The sequence below is a fragment of the Bombina bombina genome, chromosome 2 (assembly GCF_027579735.1).
Source record: "Bombina bombina isolate aBomBom1 chromosome 2, aBomBom1.pri, whole genome shotgun sequence".
NCBI lineage: Eukaryota > Metazoa > Chordata > Amphibia > Anura > Bombinatoridae > Bombina > Bombina bombina.
Window position 1 is genome coordinate 678,679,391 of NC_069500.1, and position 24,354 is coordinate 678,703,744.

Below are 24,354 nucleotides of genomic sequence, written 5' to 3' on the forward strand. Positions count from 1 at the left end.
CAAATCAAAGGCATTAGACTCAAGCTGAGACAAATGCCTGAAAAACCTTTCTACCAAAGGCTGCTTCCGAAGAAGCAAAAACATAAAAATGGTAACATTTAGTAAAAGTATGCAAAGAAGACCAAGTTGCTGCTTTGGAAATTTGATCAACTGAAGCTTCATTCTTGAGAGCCCAAGAAGTGGCAACTGATCTAGTAGAATGAGCTGTAATTCTCTGAGGCAAAGATTGCCCTGCCTCCAAATAAGCTTTGTAAATCAAAAGTCTCAACCAAGAAACCAGAGATATAACAAAGGCTTTCTGACCTTTCCGGGAGCCAGAAAAAATAACAAATAGACTAGAACTCTTTCTGAAATCTTAAATAGCTTCAACATAATATTTCAAAGCTCATAACACATCCAAAGAATGTAAAGACCTTTCAATAGTATTCTTAGGATTAGGACATAAAGAAGGAACAATAATTTCCTTATTGATGTTTGTTAGAATTCACAACTTTAGGCAAAAATTAAAGTGAAGTCCGCAAAACAGCTTTATCTTGATGGAAAATAAGATAAAGAGACTCACAAGAGAGAGCAGACAATACAGAAACTCTTCAAGCAGAAGAGATAGCCAAACAAAAATAATACTTTCCAAGAAAGTAATTTAATGTCCAGAGAATGCATAGGCTCAAAAGGAAGAGCCTGTAAAATCTTTAAAACCAAAATTGAGACTCCAAGGAGGAGAAATAGATTTAAAAACAGGTTTAATATGAATCAAAGCCTGAACAAAACAGTAAATATCAGGAAGTTAAGCAATCTTTCTATGAAATAAGACAGAAAGAGCAGAAATTTGTCCTTTAAAAGTATTTGCAAACAAAACCTTTATCCAAACCATCCTGAAGAAACTGAAAAAATCCTAGGAATTCTAAAAGAATGCCAAGAATAATCATGAGCTGAACATCATGAAATATAGGTTTTCCAAACCCAAAAATAAATTCTCCTTGAAACAGACTTACAAGCCTGTATCATAGTGTTAATAACTGAGTCAGAGAAACCTCTATGACTAAGCACTAAAGCGTTCAATTTCCATGCCTTCAAGTTTAGAGATTTGAGATCCTGATGGAAAAATGGCCCCTGAAACAGAAGGTCTGGCCTTAAAGGAAGTGGCCAAGGCTGGCAACTGGATATCCTGACAAGGTCCGCATACCAAAACCTGAGAGGCCAAGCTGGTGCTATCAGAAACACATAAGATAGTTCCATTATTATCTTGGAGATCACGCTTTGGAAAAAGAACCAGAGGCGGAAAAAATGTAAGCAGGTTGGTAAAAACCAAGGAACTGCTAGAGCATCCACCATCTCTGCTTGAGGATCCTTGGACCTGGAAAGGTATCTGGAAAGCTTCTTGTTTAGACGAGAGACCATCAGATCTATTTCTGGAAGACCCCACATCTGTACAAGATGAAAAAAATATACCTGGATGGAGAGACTAATCCCCCAGATATAAAGTCTGATGGCTGAGATAATCCCCTTCCCAATTGTCTACACCTGGGATATGGATCGCAGAAATTAGACTAGAGTTAGATTCCGTCCAAGAAAGTATCCAAGATACTTCCTCCATAACTGAAGGACTGCAAGTCCCTCCTTGATGATTGACATATTCCACTGTTGTGATATTGTCTGTTTGAAAAAAAAATGTAAAAGTTATCACTTCAATAGAGGCCACGCCTGAAGAGCCCTGAAAATAGCATGGAGTTCTAAAGTATAGATTGGTAACCTCCCCTCCTGAGGTTTCCAAACCCCTAGTGCTGTCAGAAACTCTTAGACAGCTTCCCCTCCTGAAAAACTTGCATCTGTTGAGAATACAGACCAGGTAGGACAAACAAATGAGGTCCCCTGAACAATAAGGTAATAGTCCAACCACCAAATCAGAGAGAAAAGAATGTTGGGATTTAAGTATATCATTTGTGATATCTGAAAATACTCCCTGTACCTATGGTGCAACATGTAAAGCTATAGAGGCCTCAAACGAAAATGAGCAAAAAGGATTGCACCTGATGCTGCAGTCATGAGACCTAAAACTTCCAAGCACATAACCACTGAAGGAAATAATAGAGACTGAAGGTTTAGACAAACTAAAATTAACTTCATTCGTCTCTAGTCTATGAGAGAAAGAATCATAGACACTAAATATTATCTGGATACCTAAAAAGGTGACCCTTGTCTAAGGAATCAAGAATCTCAATTGTAAATTTATCCTCCAACCATGTCTTGAAGAAACCACACAAGTTGTTTCAAGTGAGATTCTGCTAAATGAAAAGATTAAAGCTAGTACCAAAATATCATCCAAATAAGGAAACACTGCAATAACCTGCTCTCTGATTACAGATAGAAGGGCACCAAGAATCTTTGAAAAGAATCTCTGAGCTGTCGCTAGCCCAAAAGGATGAGCAACAAATTGGTAATGCTTATCTAGAAAAGAGAATCTCAGAAAACAATAGAGGTCTGAATGAATTGAAATGTGAAAATTAGCATCCTGTAAGTCTATTGTGGACATGAAGTGACCTTGCTCAATAGAAAGGCAGAATAGTTCCTATAGTCACCTTCTTGAAAGTTGGGACTCTTACAAAACTATTTAAAAATTTCAGATCCAGAATTGGTTAGAACAAATTCTTTCTATGGGACAATAAATAGATTTGAATTGAAACCCACATTCCGGTCCTGCAGAGTAACTGGAACCATCACCCCTGAAAACTCTAAATCTGAAACACATTTCTGAAAAACCTGAGCTTTCACAGGGTTTGCAATATTCTGAATCCACTGATTCTGAACAGAAACTGTCCAAATGTGTTGAAATATATTCAATCTCCCAACCCCCACCAGTTGAACTGGTTTAAGGGCTTCACCTTCATGCAGTCTTAGGGGCTTAAATTAGTTTAATTTATAAGGCTTGGATTTATTAAAATTTGGAGTAAATCTCAAATTAGAGCCTTAGGGGAATGGAAAAACAATTGGGAGCTTAAAAATTACCCTTAGATTTCTTATCTTGGGGCAGAAAAAACTCCCTTTCCCCCAGTAATAGAGGAGATAATACAATCCAATAGAAAACCTAAAAAATTACTATCCTAAAATAATAACAGCTAAATTACGAGTTGAGCGTTATGGCCCATAACTAGGCTGACCATATTGCCGCTTTAAGAAGGAACACATATGAAAAATACATATGTGAGGGTTTTTATACAAAACCATTTCTTTAAACAGCCCTGAAAACAGCCCTGACATATGTATTTTTCATATGTGTCCCTTTTTAAAGCGGCAATATGGTCAGCCTACCCATAACTCATTATTTTCCCTAACGCAGCCATTACAAGTTTCTGTAGCACCACAAGAATCCCCATCTACACTCAGATCTATCCCGCTACCATAAACATTCACAAATCAATTCAAAAATAGTATACAAATTACACTTACACTCATACAAACACTGTTCAATATTATTTATTTATTTTTTTAACAAAATTATAACGGATCAAAGTTATGTTATGTTAGAAAAAAAAAATGCACACAAACCAATTTTACATTGACTTACATAGACATACAGTACATGAACATACACTCATTTAGCTACATCTACGTACAAATATCATCACATACATACAGAATTCACTACATACAAACAATATACAGCACATTACATACACAAAACATTTTTTAATATGAAATTAACACGATTTCCGTACTTTTTTACAGAATGACATGACGTCACTCAATTTACGCTCAACAGAAGTGTTGAAAAAAAAAATTTCTTTCAATTTCTAGCCTCCATTGACTTCTATGGGGAATACGTGCTCGTGCATACGACCGGCCTCTTTCCGTAACACACGCAATATTTTTCTCTTTTAAAAGCCGTAATGGCAATTGTGGCGCTAATTAATTAATTCTTGTGTTGGTCCCGCAATGACAAATAGATCAAGAAATATACTATTTGTCACTGGAGTTATGTGTTTTACTTGTGTGAACATCACTACAACATCAAAATCTTTTAGGAAATTACATTACATCAACTTTAAATCACAATCAATTCTATCATCACCAATACGAAATTAGTTTCAAGAATTAACTCATATTTAAACGGACATAAAAAATACTTTTTTAGATTTCATTATTCAGAAACAGTAGGCAATTTTAAACAGTTGTATCATTTACGTCTATTATAGCATTTCATTTATTCTATTCATATGCTTTGATGAACAGCATATCTAGATAGGCTCACCAGATGATGATTGATGGCTGCACATAGATGCCTTTTGTCATTGCCTCACACATGTGCATTGCTATTTATTCAACAAACGATATATAAACAATGAACACATTTACATCATACAAGTACATTGGAAGGTTGTTTAACATTGGATTCTCTCTCTGAATCATGAAATAGAAATTATGGCTTTACTGTCCCTTTAACATCACGATTTACTCATAAAATAACTTTCGGAATTCCGTATAATTATAAAATATCAGTAAATATTATAGTTGTCCCTGTTTTGGAAGGAACAACAATGCTATACTGCTTTATATAAATTAACATATTTGGGAGAGAATCACAATACATACATATATGTACATAACACACATCACACACAACAACAAAACAAACATTTATATTTTTAATCATCACACAATAAAAAAATGTGGCAAACTAGAACAAGAGAACGAAGATTTGGAAACTAGACAGGCATGTTGCTAATATGATGACATCATTCTAAGATTCAACCATACCGATTACAGCATTAGGACTGTACCGCCCCTTTCATAATTTTCTCACTCAATATTACATATACGTAGACGAGAGGGTTGGAAGATCTTTATTATTATTGCGATTTCAATGGGACACATAAAATATTGAAATCTCGCAAATCACTTATATATATAATATTATAGATGTCAGCCGTTACTTTATTGTCTTGCAACAATATTGCAGCAACATTGATTAATCAGATTCTATGCCATGTCTATGCACACATTATACACAAGTATGCACTTTCAATCAAGTTAGCGTGGACTTGTGTCTTATAATATAAGATCGCGTTTACTAAGTATTTGTTACGCATATGAACAAACATTACGAAGATGCACTGTATATGTTAGATTTTACACTTTCACATTACGATTTATCGGTGAAAAATAAATTTCAACAAACACAAAAAAAATGCCCACTTTAAAAGCATTCACACTGCTCAGATACAATTCAGATTATCCTAGCTTTGTGAAGGTATAATCTAGATTTTATTAAAGAGACAGAGACTCAGAGTATTTTGCTTTATATATTTTCTCTTTACTGTAGGCAGCATTTTAAAGTACATTAAATTTAAATAAACAATAAAGACAAGAATGAATAAAACATATTAACCAATGAAAACAAAGTTTGAAATGAAATGGACAAAAATGACCAATGAGAAGAGTCCAGCAATTCATAAAATGACCAGTAACTGTCAAATCTTCCTCTTTGATCTTTGTTGCGAAAACCATTAAGGATATTGTCAGAAAAATAATACATGAATCCTAGAAACATCAGGATGGATAGGAACAGGAACATTGAAGAAATACAATTTTGCTTGAAGAAATTCCTAGAGTCTGGAATAGTAGAAAACTTGCTTGTAGATAACTCAGATCTTGGAGAAGTTGATTGTAGAGTTCGTATAATATCATCAGAAGGTTCCTGGAAAACCTGAAGAGGAATTTTGCACTAAAACAAAAACATAATAAGACAATGTTAATAATTATAATAAAAAAACTTTTAATGGGGACTTCCGGTGGGCGGGCGAACTGACTAGCCGCAAGACGAAGGAGCTCCGCTACATCTCTTGCTGAAATACTAAGGCAGTCGGCGATTGAGCCCGAGCAAAAAACCCTTAGCCTTAACAGGTGACCACTGCACCTTGCCTGGCATCTTAAACTGTGGGAGCCCCCAACAACGGCTTCCCCACCGGCAGGCTACCGACTACCGAAAAGAGCCGCGCTTAGGAGCGGCAGAAGACATAGGACGAAAGTAGTGTCCTCGCAGCCCTCTGGCCTTACCTACTCCGCCGCATCAGAAACTGCACAGGCGAACCAGACTGTATCACAGCGGTATCACAGCGGTAAGGTGGAAGGGAGCATCGCACACACTGACCCTTGGTGCGCCCGCCATTTTGCCCCCAATCAGTCTACGCAGCTGCAATCTTTCCCCTATCTGAGCACACTGGAATACAGCACATAACTAAGGTGCATCTTGGAAGGGGACATTGATGATACTTTAGCACTAACATAGAGCCTGAGGGTCAGGAGAGGAGGGTCACACAATAGTGCCGCTGGGGACATTTTTTCTAACTTACTCCCAGGGACAGGCCTGACTGAAGCGCGCCACCGTAGTACAAAGTGGCAAGAACACCAATACTCATAACTATCAGCGCTCCAACCACTTTCCTGGGGTATACACCAGGCCTAACCTCTAGCTTTCAGTGAGGTCCCCTATATAGACATTACAGCCTAACGCTCTCAGTCACACGATCCTACACCATACTTCCTCCATCACTGGTATAACTATAACAGCAAAGCACAGGACTGAGCCGCTGTACCCCCCCCCCCAGGCTGCCACTTATTTCTGAAGCTACTGACCCCCCCTGAAAAATCTGACACATTGGAAAACTACAGCTTCATTGCCAAGACGTTTTTTGAAGCACACTTATCGAATATTGTTGTGGGGTGAAGCGACCACTAGGCTGCCTGCGCTTTCAGAACAGGGACCCGTTCCCACGTGGTCTAGGCCTCAGACCTCCCTAAGGCTGCAGAGAATCACAGTAATCAGAGTCAGCAAGAAACAAATATTAACCCTACACGCTACAACTGTCAGCGGACCTAACAGATGTCCACCACCCCATCAGGGGGAAGACTACTGCCCTTACACTCCACATATGGAACTTTGGCACTAACTTTTCTAACACAAGAGGAAAAAACTTGCAATCAAGGGGCATAGTGTTGCTTGGCTAGTAAGAGAGACAAAGTTTTTCCTGCACGTCCTGTCCAAACATAACAAACCAGATATATTGCAATATTCTCTGCTGCTGCAGTGGCAGCTGCGTATCCTAACGCAAAACACTCTCTATGACCACGTATAGAAAGAAGGTAAAGAATATCATCCCTTATGAAAGTCGACAAATATTTCAAGGTATCAGCATCACAGGCTATACCCATCATGTCTGGTAGGCAAAAAGCAGCAGACAAGACTAAGAAGCATGTTGCAGAAATCCACCAGGATCCTCCCTCCCCCATCCAAAGGGACTTTAATCCTGACCCACCTCCTGACCTACTCCAAGACCTCAAGGCCTTTTTTCTGCCTAAGATGGAAACACTGCAGGCAGGAATGGACACCCTCACCACGGAGATCCGGCAATATGCCAATAGATTACAACATGCAGAGCAAAGGATATCTGATGTGGAGGACTCTCAACAAACATCCACTCTGGCCATACAACGCCTAGAACGTCACAACTCCACATTGCAAGACAAGTTAGACGATCTCGAAAATAGATCCCGCCGCAACAACCTGAGGATTGTGGGGGTCCCCGAGTCAATTAAAAATAAAGACTTACTTGAATTCACAGCCTATACCTTGCCTAAATTATTGAAAATGGACCAGGAGACTATGCCGCTTGATATCGAAAGGGCACACAGAATAGGCCCAGAATCCCTCCCATCCAAGCCTAACCAGAGACCACGACAGGTCATCTTCAAACTGCTCAGATACCAAGAGAAAATGACACTCCTAAAGGCATATCGATCTACACCTGACCTTCTCTACGAAGGCCACAAACTCCTCATCTTTCAAGACTTCTCTGCTGAGGTGGCTAGAAAGCGGAAAGAGTTCGCACCCCTCTGTTCCAAGCTACACTCCATGGGACGGCAAGCCTCACTGTTATACCCGGCCAAGCTGAGGCTGATGACACCTGGAGGCCCCAAGTTCTTCTTGAACCCACAACAACTACAAGAATTCCTGGATGCTGAAACCCGTAATGGCGAGGGTTGAAAGAACATTCTGCATACATCCACTCTCTGGCCTCACTTAGTTTGAGGAATGGATGACCTATACCAAAGACTCCTATTACCACCTAACCCAAGGACTAAGTATTTGCCCTTGTCTGTATTTGTCTATGTTAATCTTTTTGCATTTCTTTTGTCTCGCATAATAACTCTGACAATGTGTATACCTAAACATGCTGAGGGTTTACTGCTCAGCCTCTTACCTCTTTTCTTACCTCGTATGTTTTCCCCCTCCTCCCCAACCCTGATCCCAGCCTCTGTGTATTCTCCTCACCCCCTTCCACTCTCTATGCTGATCAGTCCCCTACCTCTTTTCCTTCCTTTTGTCTCTTTCCCTCCCCCCCCTACCCTGACCTTGGCCCTCATATGTCTCTCTCACTTCCTTTCATTCTCTTTATGTCTTGGAAACCAGGATGTCAATCTTTTACTTACATGCATATCTTTTTCCTCAGGCTGTGGGAGGAGCACCCGGATTCCGTTCTGCCGGATACCTGCAGATGCTTCAGACCGTAAGTCGCTAAAGCTCCAGACACACCCCTCTGTACACAACCCTCTTATTTCCCAATTCCCTAACAGTTCTACTACACAACCCACTACTAAATATAGACTCAAGCAGGATCACAATGCACCTATAACTTACACGTCTGTTATACGTCACCTATCAAATACATCTTCCCCTCCCCAACAGTATGGCGCGTCCCCTTAAAATTGTATCTTGGAATGTGGGGGGGATTACCTCCCCAGCCAAGCGTAGCATCATTCTGCACCACCTAGGGCGACTTCAAACTGACATTGCTCTCCTACAGGAGACACGACTCACAGGGGCGGAACATGAGAAACTAAAAAGCAGATGGGTTGATCGAGTCTATTACACCCCTACAGAAGGACGTAAGAGAGGAGTTGCTATACTCGTTAGAAAAGGAATATCAGTACAAATCACCCCTACCACCATAGACCCTAGAGGCAGGTACATCATAGCAAGTCTGCAGATAGATAATCGCACATACACCATATGTAACATCTATGGCCCAAACCAACTCAGACCATCGTTCTGGCGCTCCATTCAGACCCACTTGGCTGCTCTCGCCGACTCTCCCATCCTAATGGGTGGAGACTTCAACCTGGCTCAGGAACTGCCACTAGACCGCAGAACTGACACACACACTAAGAGACAGGAAAAGACTATAGCTAAGACACGGAAAAAAGAAACAGATACCATAGCAACCTTTAAAAACTCACTAGACCTCATAGACGTGTGGCGTTCTCGCAATCCAACCAGGAGAGACTTCACGTGTGCCTCTAAAACACACAGCACTCTCTCGCGCATTGATTACTTCCTGTGTTCGGGCCAGCTACATACACAAATCCCACAGACAGACATTTCAGACATTATAATCTCAGACCATGCGCCCATATGGCTACTACTTGGCCCTAAACCCAACACTTCTACTCAAAAGTCCTGGAGATTCCCTACTTACCTATACCACAACATTGAGTTCAGTAGACACCTAAAAACTCAATGGAAGGAGTACTATACCTTTAACGCCCAACACCTCCTTACCCCAGGGATTTTTTGGGGAGCATCAAAGGCAGTCATGAGGGGACAGATCACCAGCTTTACTGCCCACTACAATGCAAAACGGAAAAAGGTAGAAACTGTCACTACGGCAGAAGTCACAGCTGCTTATAATCAATACCTAGCTCATCCCTCCCCCCAAAGCAGAAACATATTTTACGAGAAAAAGAGACTTAGGGAGGATGCCCTGGCTCAGCAGGATCACTTGTTTCAGACACATAGAAAGGGCCGGTTCTATAGGTTTGGAGATAAAACTGGAAAGCTACTGGCTAACGTAGTGAAAATGGCCAACCCCAAATCCATAATCCCCTCAATCCAAGCGCAGGGGGTGACATACTCAGACACTAAATCCATAATGTCAGAATTCTTAAACTTCTACTCTGCACTTTACACCGCACAGCCATGCACACAGAATGACAAGGAGGAATTCTGGAAACAGATTACTCCTCCCTCTCTTAGCTCAGACAACCTAGACCTCCTCAACGCCCCGATCCATGCGTCCGAGGTATTGAAAGCCATAAAATCAGCTAAGTTGGGCAAGACCCCGGGACCTGACAAAATACCCATTGAATACTATAAGTTACTACAAGCAGAACTTAGCCCACTCCTGGCCCAAACATTTACAGCCTATCTGAAGGGCACAGCTACCCCCCCAATTGACTTTGCAGACGCACTTATGTGTTTAATCCCCAAACCAGGACGAGATCCGACATCCCCTGCCTCCTACAGACCAATAGCGCTCTTGAACAGCGAATGCAAACTTTTTACTGCCATACTTGCAAATAGGTTAGCTGCTGTAATAGGGTCAGTCATTCATAAAGATCAGACAGGATTCATGAAACACCGCACCTCAGTCACCAACATACGTAAGACCCTGTCGGTGATAGAGTACTACTGGCAAAGAAAAGACTGTAACAATACTGAATCTGTCGCACTCCCAGAGGCCTGCCTTCTCTCTGTCGACGCGGAAAAGGCGTTCGACAGAGTAGAGTGGGATCACCTCTTGACTACCCTGGGAAAATTCGGTATAGTTGGGGACTTTCGAAGACTCATACAAACGTTATACCATAGCCCCCGCTCTTCAGTGATAGTAAATGGAGAGGTGTCCCAGCCTTTTCTTCTCGGAAGAGGTACTAGGCAGGGATGCCCTCTATCGCCCCTGCTATTCAACCTGGCTATAGAACCCTTAGCTATATATATTAGAAATAAGCTTCCAGCATTACAAGTGGGGCCTCATTCAATGCACCTCTCACTGTATGCCGATGACCTACTTTTATATGTAACCAAGCCCTATGATAACATACCCAAGCTCATCTCCATATTTCAACAATTTGGCACCATTTCAGGCTACAAAGTAAACCTGGACAAATCGGAAATGACATACCTAACTAACAGACTCCCCCCCACACCCATACAAACTACACTCAAAATCACGGATGGCTCCTTCAAGTACCTGGGTATCCTCCTACATGTTAACCCGCATTCAATATACAAACTAAACATCCCCCCAGTGATCAAGCAAGTTTGCTCGCTATTGGCGAGCTGGTCTAAATTACCCATACCCTTGTCAGGGCGAGTGAGTTTAATTAAAATGTTGGCAATGCCCAAATTATTATACCCATTGCAGATGCTTCCCCTCCTATTGACGCAGAAGGACCTGAAGAGCATATCTAGTGCTTTCAGTAACTTTGCGTGGAATTCAAAGAAACATAGAATCAGCAGAACAAAGCTAGCACTACCTACTGACAAGGGTGGTCTAAAGCTCCCAAACGTTGAATGGTACAACTGGGCGACGCTGACAAAATTAGTCTTTGATTGGCTAGCACGAACCTCAGTATTTAATGATGAAACCCTCGAAAAATCCCTTGTCTACCCTCTCCACTTAGCCTTCCTCCCACATGCTCCTATTCACACTCTTCCTGCCCAAATCAAAAATAGCATTCTCTTCAGGGATCCGTTACGTGCCTGGGCAAAATTATGCAAGTGGTGGAAGCTCTCCACTGCAACCACTAAGCATCTTCCACTGAGGGGCAACCCTAACTTCCTCCCAGGCATGACTACGCGAATATTCGCCCAGTGGGAGGAGAAGGGACTAGGTGCAATCTCACAGCTGATAAACCCACTCACTAATACACTATTTCCTTTGGCACATCTACGAGATAAATTTGACCTCCCCAGACACAGTACATTTGCATACTTCCAAGCCGCTCACTACACACGTAAGCTCCTCACTGAAGGTCTAGACGTCACAGCGAGATCCCCAATAGATTCCATTTGCTCTCTGACTAAGCAGGGGTCACACTCTATTTCCTACATTTACAGCCTAATTATTGAAAGCAAATCTACTGAGATCATGCAACAGCTGAGTTCCAAATGGTCCTGCTGCACAGGCCTCGACATTAGTGAAGACATTGTATCAAACAGCTTTAAGCTGCTTACTACTAGTACATTAGCAATGCGATATAGGGAGATGCACCTTAAATTCATTCACTTCAGCTACATTACTCCCCACCTTAGAGCCAAATGGGTTCCGGGCGCGGTAGACTCATGTCCTAAATGCTCCCTACCTGATCCGGATATCGTGCATCTGTTCTGGGGCTGCCCTAAAATAACTCAATACTGGAATAAGATACAATTCTGGTTGAACAGGATACATAGCGAGACATCAGTCTTAACAATGCATGACGTCTTCTTTCTCAGGGGACACACACGGAGCGTCCCACAGGACCGCTTCATAAACACCGCCATCCTAATAGCTAGGAAACTAATCCTACGACATTGGGTTTCTAGTAAACCGCCACATATCACACATTTTACTAGCCACTTGCATACACAGCTCTTAATTGAGCAGGCGGACGTTAAGGGAGACCTAGAGAGGAGAATTAAGACCTTTTACAGGAAATGGGAACCCTACCTAATGACCTTACCCGACAGCATCTATACACAGATAATATCACCTTTTGCCAACAGTACATTCATGATGACAGAGAGACTGAGAAGTCAGGACATATAGGAAGGCTAAATACTTCTCAAAAACACTAACCCCCCTCTCCCTCCCCCCCCTCCCCCTCTCCTCTTCCTTCTTTCCTCTCCCCTGCTTCTTTCCTTCTCTTACTCCCTTCACTTTTCTGACTATCCTTACCTCTCCCATGAGACCTTGAAGCGTTGGAGCTAATCTGTATAGGAAACCGCGACATAACGGGCGGGACGGTCCGGGTGCCTCCTCCCCAGCAAAAAACCCAGCGGTCTTGGGGTTTTCGCCTCCTCTCACGGAACATAAAGCTGAATCCTACTGCCCTAATGGAGGGCTTTGTTGTTGTTGAGGTTTTGACTACTTACATTATCTGGAAGTGTTTTGTCCCCTTTCCTCCCCGGAGACCACTTATACTAACACTAACCTTCCCGGGAACTTACTTCACTTGTACCGGCTATGGGATGTAAATATAAATCTCCTCATATATCTTAAGCTGTTATTATGTTAATCGGATTGCCGCCTCGCCGGGGGTACTGCTTTTCTATATGATGCCACCCGATCCAGGTTTTGTTATTTACATGGGAAACTTTACTGTTGTTATTGTTGTTTTGTTGGTTTCCCCATCCCCCTCCCTTCCTCTCACCCTTCCCTTCCCCCTTTACCCTTCCAATGGGCTTAACCCCTCTCCCCATCCCTTGCCTTTCCTTTCCCCTCTCCCTGTTGACCCTCCCCCCTTTCCCACCTCCCCCTCCCTCCCCATCCTGCTCCCCCCCTCTTCCCCCCCCATCCTGCCCCCCCCTTTTTTTCTTTTTTTTTTTTTTTTCCCCTTTCCCCCCGATTTTAGGCACAAAATTTAAAATGCCAGGTTGGGTGATAAATGCTGCAAGACTGTTTCAGACCAATACATAGACCATGAAGTAAAGTGCCTGCTATGATACCATTTTTGTGAATAATTGAGTTTCGCCTCTTCATGTATTTCACCATCACTTGTTGTATTGCACCCCCTGGGGTTTTTTCACTAAATAAAGAAATTAAAAAAAAAAAAAAACTTTTAATATAGGGAGGGTAAAATCATAATACAAACACAAAGATAATAAAATGTGGGGGGGAAAATACTCGTCTCTGTCTCTTTAATAAAATCTAGATTATACCTTCACAAAGCTAGGATAATCGGAATTTTATTACAAGGGCAGAGACTCATATTTTGCTAGTTTAAAGCAAAGAACTTATGAAACTAAATTAAAAGGAATAGAATGGATAGGTTTAAAATAAAATTGTCTAAAAACTGAATCTGATGACCAGTCGGCAGCATTAAGAATGTCTTGAAGGGAAGCAGATTTGGAAAATGCTTTAGAAGCAGAAGCTCCTCTTATTGAATGGGAAGAAAAATTATTGTCAACACCTGCTTGGTTCATAACCCATTTCACCCATCTACTGATAGTAGGGGAAGAAACGGGTAAATGGGGAGGAGCATAAGAAATAAGAAGTTGATTATGAGATGATGACCTAAGCAAGGAAGTTCTTTGGTCGTATTCTTTGAGACAAAGAACTACACAAAGCTTAGGATGTTCATAAAAATAAGGATAAAAAATTGATGAAGATAGGGTCTTAGTTCTACGAGAGATAGAAAAAATAACACCCTGAGGCGAAAAAGATTTTGAATTGAAATCAATAGCTTTGACATCAGATACTCTTTTACAAGATAAAAGACACCGTAGAGTGGTTAATTTGACTTTAAGTTGTTTGAGGGTTAAGCTTTCATTATTAGGCCAAGAATTAAAAAGAGAGATAACCAAATCTACGTCCCAAAAGGAAGAATATTTAGAAGAAGGAGGACGTTTAAGGCGAATAGATTTTAAAAGTCTACAGATAGTAGGATGTTGACCTATAGGAATATTATTAAGTAATTCATGTCCAGCAGATATGGCTGTTCTAGCTACATTAATGGATCTGTAAGCTAAACCAGATTGAAAAAGAGAAGATAAAAAATTAATAACTTGATTCAAAGGAGCTGAAATGGGATCCAGGTGTCTAGTATTGCACCAGCTAGCCCATTTAAGCCAGGAGGATAAATAACATTTTTTGGTTCCAGGGGCCCAGGAATCTTGAAGGAGGAGTCTAGCTTCTTCCGATAATCCATCGCCAGACCAGGATCCCCTGAAATCATCAAAGCGATTAGATGAAGTTTGTCTTGAAGGACTAGAGGATGAAATTGGTCTGAAGGATCTGTTAGAAGATCTGACCTGGATGGAAGTAGAATTGGATGGATAAATTATAATTCTAGTAGAAGAGGATACCAAACCTGAGTTTGCCAAAAGGTAGTTATTATTAGAAGAGAGATCTGCTGACGTTTGACAAAAAGTAAAGTCCTGAGGATCATTAAAAAGGGGGGAAAAGCATATGCTCCTGTGGTCGGCCATTGTTGCAGAAAAGCATCTATTGCTAGAGCCTGGGGTTCTGGTCTCCAACTGAAATAAGGAGATATCTGGTGATTCAGATGAGAGGCAAAGAGGTCTATTGAAAAGGGACCCTTTAGAGATTGAATTTTTTGGAAAATTAAAGAATTCAATTTCCAATCGCTGAAGTCTGTAAGATATCTCGATCCCCAATCTGCCATCTGATTGTTTAAACCCGGAATATATTCTGCTTGAATAGATATATTCTGGGATAAACAATCGTGTATAAAACATTTTGTTAAATCTGATACATTTTTTGAAGCAGTACCTCCTAATCGATTGATGTAACGAACAGCAGAGATGTTGTCCATCCGAAGAAGAATTGTTACAGGATTTTTGTGTTTGACAAAACTTTGAACTGCAAAGGCCCCTGCAAGAAGTTCTAAACAGTTGATGTTAAGATTTTGTTCTGCAGGAGACCATTTCCCTCCTGTAATCAGAGGACCACATCTTGCACCCCAACCAGATTTGCTTGCATCTGATTCTATTATTATATCTGGGGAACTCCCGAAAATTGCTTTTCCATTCCAAGCTTCTATATTCAGGAGCCACCAATTCAATTCCTCCGAAGCTTCAGTTGCTAAGGATATTTTGTCTTGATAAGAGAATCCCTGCCGAAGGTAATAGATTTTTAATCTTTGGAGAGACCTGTAATGAAGTGGAGCTGGAAAGATTGCCTGAATAGAAGAGGAAAGACGGCCTATAATTCTGGCTAGAAGACGGATAGAGGAGAAATCTTTCTTCAGAAAATAACAAATCTCCTTCTTGATTCTTTTGATCTTCTCCAGAGGGAGACTGAGAGAAGCCAAAATAGTGTCCACATTGAATCCAAGAAAAATCAGGTCCTGGGAGGGGACCAGGACTGATTTTTTGAAATTGATAATGAAACCCAGGCTTTGGAGGAAATTTATCGTAAGAGATAACTGATCCTTCAAAACAAGGGGAGATTGATGGATAAGAAGGATATCGTCCAAGTATATTATTAGACGAATTCCCCTTTTCCTCAACCAGGCTGTGACTGGTTTGAGAATCTTTGTAAAGGCCCATGGTGCAGAAGAAAAGCCAAAAAGCAGACAAGAAAACTGCCATAATTTGTTTCTCCAAAGGAATCTCAGATATTTCCTGAAATCTAGGTGGATTGGGACTGATAGGTATCCATCTTTTAGGTCTAGTCTTACAAGCCAATCTTTGTTGTAAAGACAATCCCTTAAAAGATGAAGTGATTGAAAACAAGGAATTGATTTAAATCTCTTAAATTTATGACAGGGCGAAGAGAAACTTCTTTCTTTTTTACAAAGAACATGTTGCTGATGAAAGAATCTATTGGAGAAGGTGCTAGTTCTATTGCATTCTTCTCCAAAAGTTCCGAAATTTCTATATCTAGAAGGGATTGATCTTCTGCAGAAAATTTTATCGGAAAAGGATGAGAGTTTTGGAAGGGGATTTGGATCAAATCTAATGGAAGGCCGGATATAGCTTGAATGACCCAAGGGTCTGATGTAATTTTTTACCATTCTTTTATAAAATACATAAGTCTACCACCTATCTTTAGAGAGGAATAATTTGTGAAAATACAGATGGGAGAACTTACCTTGGAATGATCTGCTAGTATTCATGAAGTTCCTGGAGTTTCTGTTGAAATATGTTCTGCTTCTTGATGGAAAGAAGCTTGCATGAGAGGAGGTGGAAGGTACAGAATTCTGGAAGTGGGACCTGGAAATGTTTGAATAGCGGCTGGAAAAGCGGTCCCTGCCTTTTCCAACCCTGTGTAAAACCTTAGAAGGTTGAGATTGGTAGAAAATCTTCTTTGTGTTCGTCTTAATTTTGTTAAGACTGTTGAATGTATTAACGTAAGAGCTGAGCTGCTGTAAACCAGCATCACCAAATAAGAGTCCATCAGCTTTGGGGCCCATTTCAGTGGGGGCAAAATCTGCAATTTTTGGGTCAAGGCATCTTAAAAGAAGTCTTCTCCTTTGAGTAGATAAGGAGGTGTTGGCATCCCCTAAGAGATAAACTGTCACGTTTACATATTGTTTAATAACAACCAGTTACTTGTACTGTGAATATCCCTTTAATTCTCTGATCAATTTACCTGCTAAGCTATTTAAGCCTCCTCCCCCCTCTCTACTTTGCTTGTTATTGTTTTCCACTAACCATAGTGTGATTCAAACTGAGCACTAATTTACCTCTTTGGATTTCAACCTAAATTATATTCTTCTTGGATTCACCAAACTTTTCTTGCTGAAACCAGCCTACATCTTTTGTTACCGGATTGTCATTTTCTCTCAAGCCGTTGCTGTCAGCTTGCTTCATTCAGCCTAATCCTCCGCCCTGCATCGTGGAGCTGTGACGTCACACGCCAACATTTTCGGCATCAGCGCTGCAACCGCTTCACCAATTCAAGCTGTGAGATTTTTCCTTAAACTTTCTAAATACTTCGTTTACCCTCAAGGTACAGTCTGTAACCACTTACTTATTTTTCATGCTATTATCCTTTTTTGCAATAACTGCTACGCATACTTGCCCATAATTCCTGATATATTGTGGTAAAGCTTTATACTTTCATTGTAGCTAATTTTGTGTTAACACTGTTTCATTTTTCCTTTGGTTATAGTCATGGTTTTTCTGTTGTTCCTCCAGTAATCATTTACTTGATACAGCTATAGAAATATCTAATCCTATTTAACCATATAACAAAATTGCAAAGTTTACACTCGGATTCTGACATTACTTCCTTTAGTAATCCATGTTATTATCTAGTTTAAACCTTGCTACAAATCCTATTAACTCAGCAGTTGTGATTCATTTATATATTTTTCATACAACAACATAGTATCTTTAACATTACAGAATAACAAGCCTTAAAATATGGATCCAGCTGAGATGTCTAATCAGATACAAACTCTCTCTCAAAAAATGGATGCCTTAACTGATGGCCTCAATACCCTCAAACAAGAAAACCAGGGACTGAAAACTTATATTAAAGACTTTGTAGATAGTAGAACCCGGTTCCAGGAACCACAAGTTAGTCTCCCAGATGTATTCTCAGGGGATAGAAAACAATTTAGAGATTTTAAAAACGCTTGTCTTCTGTTGTTTGCACTAAAACCATACACATATCCCACTGACAGAGTTAAGGTGATGACTACCATTTCCTACTTAAGAGCAGAACCCAGAAGTTGGGCTAATTCCTTCCTGGAAACAAACGATGATATACTTAACTCTCTAGATTCCTTCTTTTCTACCCTTGGTCAGCTTTATGACGACCCTTACAAACAATTAACCGCTGAAACTGCAATGCGCTCTCTTAAACAGAGAAGAAGAGATGTAGAAGATTATATTGCAGATTTTAAGAGGCTAGCTACTGACACTCAATGGAATAATTTGTCTCTAAAAAATCAGTTCAGACTGGGTTTGTCAGAATCTATTAAAGACGAACTTTCTCGCATTGAAATTCCTCACACTTTGGAGGAACTAATTAATCTTAGTATCAGTATTGACAGAAGACTTAGGGAGAGACAAAACGAGAAAGGATATCATGAATCAACACATAAAAAACAAAACCCTACTTTACCAACATATTCTCATGTTAAAAACACCACTGAACCTATGGAAATTGGGTTTCTTAAAGGCCCATTAAGCAATCAAGAAAAGTTAAGAAGGCGCTCCCAGAATCTATGCATGTACTGTGCATCAGAAGAGCATACTGTCAAGGCCTGTCCCATTCTCCAGAAACAGAATAAGGGTAAGAACTCCCATCCTTTTTACTCCTTAAATGCTGTGTCACACTCTGCAAGCTACTGTAACCTATGCCTTCTCTTGCAGTGGGATCAACTTCGAGTGAACGTTTCAGGGATAATTGACTCTGGTGCTTCTGCCTCTTACATTGATGTGTCTTTTGCCACAAAAAATAAAATTCCACTTATAAAAAAAAAGACTCCATTCTTCATTAACTATGGATTCCATCCAACATTTCAACTACTACCCCAAATCAGTTCACTACCATATATCTCTGATTTAACAAATTCCATCACTTCTAATTTTACAAAAGTCAAGAACGCTATTGAACAAGCTAAAACCAAACAGAAACTTTATTACGACTTAAGAAGGATGGCTCCACCACGGTACTCCCTTGGAGATTTAGTTTGGCTGTCAACCAAAAACTTACATCTTAATACTCCTAGCAAAAAACTTTCACCTTTATTCATTGGACCTTTTCAGATAATCAAAATCATAAATGAGAATGCAGTTCGGTTACAATTACCTAGCACTTTGAAAATACACCCAACCTTCCATGTTTCCCTACTAAAACCCTACCGTTCTGTACGTGATGCCACTTCACGCCAAAGTATTCCTCCTATCTCCATTGATCCCAACATTGAATATGAGGTTAAATCCATACTTGACTCTAGAATGTATAGGGGTAACTTACAGTATCTGATAAGATGGAAAGGCTACACTTCGGAACATGACTCTTGGGAGCCAGCTGTTAATATATCTGCCCCCAGACTCATCTCGCAATTCCATCAACAGAATCCGGATCGCCCTCATCCCTGATCCACGGAGTGGATCATTTAGGGGAGCATCCTGTCACGTTTACATATTGTTTAATAACAACCAGTTACTTGTACTGTGAATATCCCTTTAATTCTCTGATCAATTTACCTGCTAAGCTATTTAAGCCTCCTCCCCCCTCTCTACTTTGCTTGTTATTGTTTTCCACTAACCATAGTGTGATTCAAACTGAGCACTAATTTACCTCTTTGGATTTCAACCTAAATTATATTCTTCTTGGATTCACCAAACTTTTCTTGCTGAAACCAGCCTACATCTTTTGTTACCGGATTGTCATTTTCTCTCAAGCCGTTGCTGTCAGCTTGCTTCATTCAGCCTAATCCTCCGCCCTGCATCGTGGAGCTGTGACGTCACACGCCAACATTTTCGGCATCAGCGCTGCAACCGCTTCACCAATTCAAGCTGTGAGATTTTTCCTTAAACTTTCTAAATACTTCGTTTACCCTCAAGGTACAGTCTGTAACCACTTACTTATTTTTCATGCTATTATCCTTTTTTGCAATAACTGCTACGCATACTTGCCCATAATTCCTGATATATTGTGGTAAAGCTTTATACTTTCATTGTAGCTAATTTTGTGTTAACACTGTTTCATTTTTCCTTTGGTTATAGTCATGGTTTTTCTGTTGTTCCTCCAGTAATCATTTACTTGATACAGCTATAGAAATATCTAATCCTATTTAACCATATAACAAAATTGCAAAGTTTACACTCGGATTCTGACATTACTTCCTTTAGTAATCCATGTTATTATCTAGTTTAAACCTTGCTACAAATCCTATTAACTCAGCAGTTGTGATTCATTTATATATTTTTCATACAACAACATAGTATCTTTAACATTACATAAACCAATCTTTGTATCCATTCCCTAGATACGTATGGGTCTAGGATAGCGTCAAAAGCAATATCTTCATCTGATAGTTCGAAGAGCTTGGTTACAGGACCTAATGTATCTAGTAATTTATCCTGACAAGATTTTAAAAATCTGTCAGGACCTCTTCTTAAATTGGTATTTTTATTGCCTAAGAATTTTAATAAATTTTCATCAATATTGGGAGTCAAATGGGTGTTGTGAGGGAGCTCAGGGCGAGGGCATTCAGCTTTTAAAATGTTTTTAGCTTTGGAAGTAAGGGGTTTACGAATGTAATGGTCTAAAATTTTTGAAACCCTTTTAGAAGGTTTCCATTGAGACGATCTGGGATGTTCTAAATCATTAGGATCAGTAGAGGGATCACTAAAATTATCATAAAGTTTAACCTTTTTAGATTTTGACATAAACTTGGGTTTCTTTGATTTAATAATTTCTTCTTCAGAAGAAGAATTGTCAATAAAATTATCCATAGTTTCGTTAGAAAATTCATCAAATGCTGGATAATATTTTTCAATTTGCATATCCGAAACATCCATATTATCGGATGAATCAGAGGAAATTAAAAATTTTCTTTTTCTAGTCAGTCTCTTTTTAATTTTTATGTTTGAATCACTTTCTGAGTCTGATGAGATGTAGTTGTGCTGCAAGGCAGGCTGGGAAATGTCAGAACTGTGCTGACGTACATCAACTCTTTTATAAGGGACATGAGGTTTGTCTTAAGATTTTGACTTTACACTTTTTAATAAATGCTTCTTTTTGGATGAAGCTTTTATAGGCATATTTTCTTTAATCTCATTGACAGAGTTAATTGCAGATTGAAAATGCATCATCTGCTGTTTGAAAGGCTCCAAAGAGCTGTCAATTAGTTCTCTAACTGATTTCTCAGAAAACTGAGACTTGTTATCATCAGACATGTTTGAATAATAATAAAGTAATTATTATAAAAAAAAGCCTAACAAAAAATGAGGGCTAATAAAGTATTTAGAAGTTAAACTAAATATTTAAAAACTTAAAAACTGTTAAAATATACAGGGAGTGCAGAATTATTAGGCAAATTAGTATTTTGACCACATCATCCTCTTTATGCATGTTGTCTTACTCCAAGCTGTATAGGCTCGAAAGCCTACTACCAATTAAGCATATTAGGTGATGTGCATCTCTGTAATGAGAAGGGGTGTGGTCTAATGACATCAACACCCTATATCAGGTGTGCATAATTATTAGGCAACTTCCTTTCCTTTGGCAAAATGGGTCAAAAGAAGGACTTGACAGGCTCAGAAAAGTCAAAAATAGTGAGATATCTTGCAGAGGGATGCAGCACTCTAAAATTGCAAAGCTTCTGAAGCGTGATCATCGAACAATCAAGCGTTTCATTCAAAATAGTCAACAGGGTCGCAAGAAGCGTGTGGAAAAACCAAGGCGCAAAATAACTACCCATGAACTGAGAAAAGTCAAGCGTGCAGCTGCCAAGATGCCACTTGCCACCAGTTTGGCCATATTTCAGAGCTGCAACATCACTGGAGTGCCCAAAAGCACAAGGTGTGCAATACATGGCCAAGGTAAGAAAGGCTGAAAGACGACCACCACTGAACAAGACACACAAGCTGAAACGTCAAGACTGGGCCAAGAAATATCTCAAGACTGATTTTTCTAAGGTTTTATGGACTGATGAAATGAGAGTGAGTCTTGATGGGCCAGATGGATGGGCCCGTGGCTGGATTGGTAAAGGGCAGAGAGCTCCAGTCCGACTCAGACGCCAGCAAGGTGGAGGTGGAGTACTGGTTTGGGCTGGTATCATCAAAGATGAGCTTGTGGGGCCTTTTCGGGTTGAGGATGGAGTCAAGCTCAACTCCCAGTCCTACTGCCAGTTTCTGGAAGACACCTTCTTCAAGCAGTGGTACAGGAAGAAGTCTGCATCCTTCAAGAAAAACATGATTTTCATGCAGGACAATGCTCCATCACACGCTTCCAAGTACTCCACAGCGTGGCTGGCAAGAAAGGGTATAAAAGAAGAAAATCTAATGACATGGCCTCCTTGTTTACCTGATCTGAACCCCATTGAGAACCTGTGGTCCATCATCAAATGTGAGATTTACAAGGAGGGAAAACAGTACACCTCTCTGAACAGTGTCTGGGAGGCTGTGGTTGCTGCTGCACGCAATGTTGATGGTGAACAGATCAAAACACTGACAGAATCCATGGATTGCAGGTTTTTGAGTGTCCTTGCAAAGAAAGGTGGCTATATTGGTCACTGATTTGTTTTTGAATGTCAGAAATGTATATTTGTGAATGTTGAGATGTTATATTGGTTTCACTGGTAAAAATAAATAATTGAAATGGGTATAGATTTGTTTTTTGTTAAGTTGCCTAATAATTATGCACAGTAATAGTCACCTGCACACACAGATATCCCCCTAAAATAGCTATAACTAAAAATAAACTAAAAACTACTTCCAAAACTATTCAGCTTTGATATTAATGAGTTTTTTGGGTTCATTGAGAACATGGTTGTTGTTCAATAATAAAATTAATCCTCAAAAATACAACTTGCCTAATAATTCTGCACTCCCTGTAATAATATTCTATTTAAAACTACAACTATCCTGTTAAGTATTTTAAATTTCTAATGTAAAGTAACTTTCTATGAGTAAGAGAGAGAAAAACAAAGTATTTGCAGCTGAAAATAATACAAATGTTGCTAATTTACAACTTGTAACTGTTCCGGTCACTGTATGAGGAGGAATGAGGGCGGTAAGGAGAAAACTTGTGATTGACAGGTAAAAGGGCGGGTAAAAAAGTCACGCAAAATGGAGGCGTGACAGAAAAGAAGGGAGACAGTTAAGATGGCGGCCGCAACCGGAGAGCACAGCGAACAAGGAGAGAAACTGCAGCAGCTAAAGAAGGGCTATAAAAGGTTGAAAAATATGAATATAGAAACCGGAAAAGGTAAGGATAAAGGATGGGGTAAAAAGGATTGCAAAAAGAACCAACAAAAAAAATGTAAAAACGGAGTGAGAAATATAAATATAAATGGGGAAAAAAAATGATAAAATAGAAAAACCAACATAAAGAAATAACAAAAAACGTATTTAGTTTTATTATGGTATGCAATAAAACTCTTGAGCAGCAAAGAGAAAAGAGGAAGATTTGACAGTTACTGGTCATTTTATGAATTGCTGGACTCTTCTCATTGGTCATTTTTGTCCATTTAATTTCAAACTTTGTTTTCATTGGTTAATATGTTTTATTCATTCTTGTCTTTATTGTTTATTTAAATTTAATGTACTTTAAAATGCTGCCTACAGTAAAGAGAAAAGATATAAAGCAAAATATGAGTCTCTGTCCTTGTAATAAAATCAAGTATATACAATCAGCAATCATTACGAACACGCTACCATTGGACATTTTGCACTATAAATCACCCAAACACCATGGCCAAAGTGTTCTTTGTGATCGACATTGTATCAAATCGCTTTTGTGTGTTTTCATACCTTGTTACTCCTTGTGTGTTTGCTCTGCTGTTTGGCTTTGTGCTGCTTGGCTTTGCAAATATGGATAACCCCCAGTTAGAGTGTGTAGGTGCTGTTGGACAAGTTTTGTACAACCGAATCAGGCGGGCTTGTCGTCTCCAAGAGAGGCGTGGGGAACGTGTGATTAGGGGTCCTTATGTTAACAGGGTGAGGCTCATCTTGGATAACATGAGCGACTTCGAGGTTTACGACAAGTATAGGCTCAATCGACAGCAACTCTTGAGCCTTTACGATGTACTTAAACCTTATCTGGAGCCGCACAGTGTATGCGGACTGCAATCCCTGGCATGTCCAAGATTCTATGCTGCATACATGTC